Raw genomic sequence first — 5,891 nt, 5'->3', positions numbered from 1 at the left:
TAGTTACCTACCCCCCCTCATTTATGAACCCTAGCCCCTACTTTTTGAACCCCACATTTGTATTAATGAGGAAGACAAGTCTAGTTGCCCCCTACTTTTGGAGGAGAGACCAAATGTGCACATTGCTCTCTTCCCATTGGTCCATTGCTAAAATGAGGGTCATTAGCAAAGGGCCCCAAAATATGCAAAGGCTTTCTAATGTCTATCGAGTGAATACTTCATAGGTTACAAAATAGGATGTTATATCTAGGCATCCACATGATACATTAGTGCTGGGCCATTCTAGATATGTTTTCTTTTTTTTCTAAACTTGAGGGTGAGCATGTGGTTATGTGGATCTGATCTTTGTCCTTGGTTTAGACAACCCATCAGTTGTGCCAAGTGTAGATTAGAATATAGCCCGTAATAGTCATTTATACTTTTTATTTTATACCTTAGTCGTAGCTTTCTTATTATGATTTTAGCTATTAATATCATACCCGATTTTATCATGACATTTAATATCAATGGGTATATATCTTGTAAACCAACATAAAAATCATAAACACACAATAGAGGATGATGAAATATAAAGAGATATGGATGTTTAAATAATCTTTATGCCATCTTTATGTCTTGTTCATTGTATGATGATAATTGATTGTCTATTTGTATGTCTATAAGATTTTTATCCCAAGATGTTCCTCCTCCTTATAATTCAAATGAGCAACCTATTGCTACTTTAGCACTTCCTACCTCTTTTCCATGTGGTATTCCTCCCATTTTCTATGTGTTATTCCTCCCATTTTCTTTCATTTTATGGAGATACGGTTAATTCCATTCATATTTCCTTACATATTTTTTTATTCACCCTTACTTCCTCCCCATCTTACTCCACTTTTTACCTCGTCTAGTGAGACTCCCTCCAATGTAATGGAATATCTTGAATTTGATAATGTTATTGAATGATGTCATGGTTGGAGTATAGTTGACTCCTCTTTGACATGTTTGGCCATATATTCATGGAGAGTGGAGTATGGCAAGGTGTTTTTTACACAATTATCAAGTTTTTTATAAAGCTCATGTTCAATCTTGTGATCCTTCAGTGAGGTCGGCAACACATTTTTGTTGGCTTTATGGCTCATTGCCATAAAGCCAAAGTCATCCTCATCACATATTCACCATACAAATTCCCACCTCTGGGTAGAAGCATGTTAACCTGCTAATGCTAGTTCACATGTGTGAACAAGCATTCCTAGTTAGCATAAGTTTAGGCATGTAAGTCACTATATTAGTAATCATATTTAAAACTTCTGGCTAATACAAAAAGCTCAAATGAGCACTTCAAAAAAAAAAGGAATAATCAATGAAAGTTGTGGTATATTGAATTACGAGCTAGTCTTTGAAGCTAGTTAGCACGGGCGTTATAGCAGAGTGGTGGGGTGATGAAGTGCAAAGGCCAGAGCACCATGGAGCCCGCAAGCAAGGCGGCGCATTTGCGTTCTCCTATACACAGAAAACGCAGAGCCCCTTGTGCTTCTCCTATACACAGAAAACGCAGAGCCCCTTCTGCTTCTCCATCTCCTTGCAAAAGTGCAAAGCGATCTCAAGGTTTCCCAATGTCCCTCTCAGGTACTCTCTCTCTCTCTCTCTCTCTCTCTTTTGTGCGGGTTCTGTGTGTTTTCTCTTCTACTTTCGGCTTCAGTACCACAAGAAGCTCCATGCAATATAGTTGAGCACATTTCCCTTTACAATTGAGCACATTTCCCTTTGATGTGTGCAGGCCGATGGAAAGCTCCGAAGGTCGTGATCCCCATGCAGGAGAAATTCTGTACAACTTTGGTAGAGTTCAATGCTGCTTATGGCCTTTCCATGGAGGGTTTAGATCCCAAAATGGTTAGGTGGGAGCAGGTCACTGATGCTGAATGGTTCAGTGTGTTCAAACAACCAAAGGATCCCAGCCAGTACCGCATCAAATGCAGCACCATCCACACCGAAATGTATGAGTCGATGATAAAACTACACTACAATGTATACCAGAAGGCCCCAACCAACATGGAAATTTCCTCTGCATTTGCAAAGGGTTTCGTGAAAGAATTCAGTCCTGCCGTGATTGCAAGCGGGACAGCCATTAGGTTCAATTGGGCCGAGTTTGCAGTGCAGTACTTGCAAGATATTCGAGAGAAGGGCTATTACGAGGGCCATGTTAACAAGTGGAGACTATGCAATCTTCAGCTTCCAGCTTCAAAAATTGAGGATGAGTCTGCTGACATCTGCGAGGAAAACATGGCATTGGCAGGAAAGAGTACTGCCAAATCTACCAAGGCCACACTTCAGCCTCATCAAGATAGTCGACAAGAGATGGAAGCTTCTTCATTTTGTGGGTTGGAGGAATGGTAGTGCATGAAGGCAGCTGTCCTTCAAATGAAAACATAGCTACATTATGAGAAACAGAATCTAAACGAAGTGCAAGAGGGCCTGGAACTTGCTAGGGCTTTGAATGCAAAAAATGCGGTCACTCCTATTGTCACGGCCATGAGACAGAGATTGCAAAGCAGCTGAGATGGAGTTGCAGGCTCTATTGCAAAGCAATGATGTGGATGCCCGGCAAAAGATGGAGCTTAAAGTCAGAATAGAGACAACCAAAGACACCATAGAGGCTATGGGGTTTCCTCTTCGTGAAGATGACCCCATAGATAGTGACATAGACATAACCTGTAAACTGGTAAGTGTCTGTAAGTTTCTTCTCTGCACTTTATGTTTGGTACATGTGCTCAAGTAACTCATGTACTTACCATGCTCTTTTTATCTTGGTTTTGTAGGTTGAGGTGGAAATTGCAAAATCCAAGGTGCAGAACTCTGAAAGCCAACTTGAACTTCTGATGCACATGCAGTCCAAGCTGGAGGGCTCGTTTCTCCAAACTGCCCTAACTAATCTAGCCCTTGCTAGTTTTATGAAGGATAGAGAGGTGCAAGACAGCATCGGAACAAACCTATGTACTGGCTGTGGTCTGCCCCTTGAGGTCCAACCATTCCTTGCAATGGTCAAGCTCCCTTGTGAGCATAATTATCACCTTCTGTGCTTTGCTGCTACATGCTCCCTTGGGACCGTATGTAGGGCTCCCTTCTGCAAAAAAAAACATACCTACCGCATGGTTGTGCAACCTTGCAACACAACAACATCCAACCACACCAGAGATTGGTAAGAAACCATACTTGAATGTATGCTTGCATACAGGACATACAGTCTGCAAGCTTGATCATATTGGGAATAAAAGGTGTGCTAGTTAGCATAATGAATATGCTAATTAGCATGCAAGGTATGCTAGTTATTATGCTAGGTATGCTAGTTATTATGCTAGATATGCTAGTTAGCATATACAGTATGATAGTTAGCATATTGCATATGCTAATTAACATATCCAGTATACTAGTTAGCATACTAGATATGCTAGTAGGATGCTAACTAGCATATACCGTATATGCTAGTTACCCTGCATGCTAACTAGCATCCTCGTTAGCATACTCTGTATGCTAACTGGCATCCTAGTAAGCATACCCTGTATACTAACTAGCATAGCATATATGCTAGTTAGCATACCCAATACGCTAACAAGCATACCGGATATGCTAATTAGCATATCAAGTAAGCCTACTAGCATATCGAGTATGCTAACTAGCATATACGGGATATGTTAACTAGCATGCTAACTAGCACACCGGATATGCTAAAAAGCGTATCTAGAATGCTAATAAACACAACGGATATGCTAGTTAGGATACTGGATACGCTAACTAGCATACAAGATACGCTAATTAGCGTAACCAGTATGCTAACTAGCACACTGGATATGCTAGTTGGATGAGTGGATGCATTTAGCATATCCAATATGCTAGTAAGCATATTGGGTATGCTTATTAGCATACCGGAGTTAGCATATTGAATGCTAATTAGCATATCCAGTATGCTAGTTAGCATATTGGATTGCTATCTGAAATGCTAATTAGCATACAGGATATGCTAATTAGCATATCCTATATGCTAACTAGCATACTGGTTATGCTAGTTAGCATACTGAATATGCTAGTTAGCATACTTGATATGCTATTAAGCATGTTGGATATGCTAATTAGCATACTGAATATGCTAGTTAGCATACTTGATATGCTATTAAGCATGTTGGATATGCTAATTACCAATTTTTATATGCTAGTAAGCATTTTGGATCATATTGGATTAGCTTAGAGGTTATAAGGTCTACTAGTTAGCATACTAGGTATGCTAGTTAGCATATTGGATATGCTTATTAGCATACCGGATATGCTAGCTGGAATGGTAGTTAGCATAAAGGATATACTAATTAGCATATCCAATATGCTGTGGTTAGTATACTGGATATGCTAATTAGCATATCTTATATGCTAACTAGCATACTGGATATGCTAATTAGCATACTTGATATGCTATTAAGCATGTTGGATATGCTAATTAGCATATACTGTGCTCTAGTAAGCACATAGAAGCTTTTGGGTACACTTGAATTGCTTAGAGATTATAAGGTTTACTAGTTAGCATACCTGGTATGCTTGTTAGCATACTTGATATTCTAGTTAGCATATATGATTATGCTAGCTAGCATACACGGGAATGCTAATTAGCATACTGGCCTAGCTGCACACATAGTTAGCATATGAAACATACTATGTAGCATACATGACATGCTTATAAAGGGTGTAATCAAATATTTTTTTGTTGTTGCAGGCCTCTCAAAGCCCCTACATGATGTGGGCAGTGTGCATGACACCAAAGGTAAGGGAAAGGCTGCAACAACTGAGAACCCTTCGACTGAGAAGGGTGGTGAGCTAGATACAATGAATGAAGGAGTAGATGCGGGATCCCAGCAAATGCAAAGTGCAAGCATGAAAACAACAGAGGAAGGCGGTGACGTGAGCAGTAAATCAAAAGAAGATGATTTTTTTGTCATGGTTCCTCATGCGCGTGCCATGCCTGCTGCAACTTACACAGTAAAAACTTCTTAGCAGACAATGGCTAGTGCAAGTGCATCAGGGGAAACATTGAAGACTAACAGCATAGAGGACCCGCACGAAGTTGGTGATAACAGCCCTCTCGAGGGTTTTTTGCGAAAGGCTAAGGCAAAGAGAAAAGTGGGCCCGAAAGAGGTACCTGAAGAAACTGCAAGCAACGGCTATGGTTCCCCAAAGAAGATGGAGGACAAAGCTGAAAGCACCAAAGGTGAAAAGAAAGCCACCCGCTCAAGAGCTTGCAAAAAACTGTGTTAAGACCTTTCCTTTTTTGCCCAGATTCTATACTGTAAGCAAGCAACTGTCATTGTTCAGTTGTTTAGCCTTTACTTAGTATTCCCATACCTATGCCCTTCACTCTTATGGCTATGCCATTTTGAAAACCTAATGCCTCTTGTGGCTGTCATGTAATTTTTTTTATTTTCCCAGTGAAAATGTCTTTGTGTAATATAATGTTGAGCAGCAGTCCATTATAATTTTCTGCCAATCTATGAACTTCTTCACTTCGTATCGTTGTTTCTTTGCAGAGGAAGAGAAACTGGCATTAATTGCCTTGCCTGATGTAAATGCTGCCATGCAATGGGGCAGAAATTACGAAAATGGCGAGTCCGCAAAGCCAGGTAGATAAGGAGACAAAAATTGGAGATTGAAAAGCGGCTCGAACGATATTCACAGCGTGCCCGTAGAATTTTTGAGCGCCTAAATTATGTTCACCCATCAGGGGAGGTTATATATGCTGAATGGTATCCTCTTCCAGACCCAATATGGGTGCCTAAGCGACTGTGTGATGAAAAAAGGGATCTTTTACTAGATCTCAACGGTCTTTTGCTGAGGGTGGTAGAGACTCGCTTCAGCGAAAAACCCCTTGC

At 40.5% G+C, this 5,891-nt stretch overlaps 1 pseudogene; it reads left to right on the top strand.

Annotated features, from left to right (window-relative positions):
* Window positions 1–1,448: 1,448 nt before the first annotated feature.
* Window positions 1,449–5,280, top strand: LOC147640665 (uncharacterized; annotated as a pseudogene).
* The last annotated feature ends 611 nt before the right edge of the window (window positions 5,281–5,891 follow it).

Source organism: Cibotium barometz, chromosome 2 (assembly GCF_041138505.1).
Source record: "Cibotium barometz isolate CiBa-2024 chromosome 2, ASM4113850v1, whole genome shotgun sequence".
NCBI lineage: Eukaryota > Viridiplantae > Streptophyta > Polypodiopsida > Cyatheales > Cibotiaceae > Cibotium > Cibotium barometz.
The sequence above is the reverse complement of the archived record's forward strand: the minus strand, read 5'-3'. Positions and strand labels throughout refer to the sequence as shown.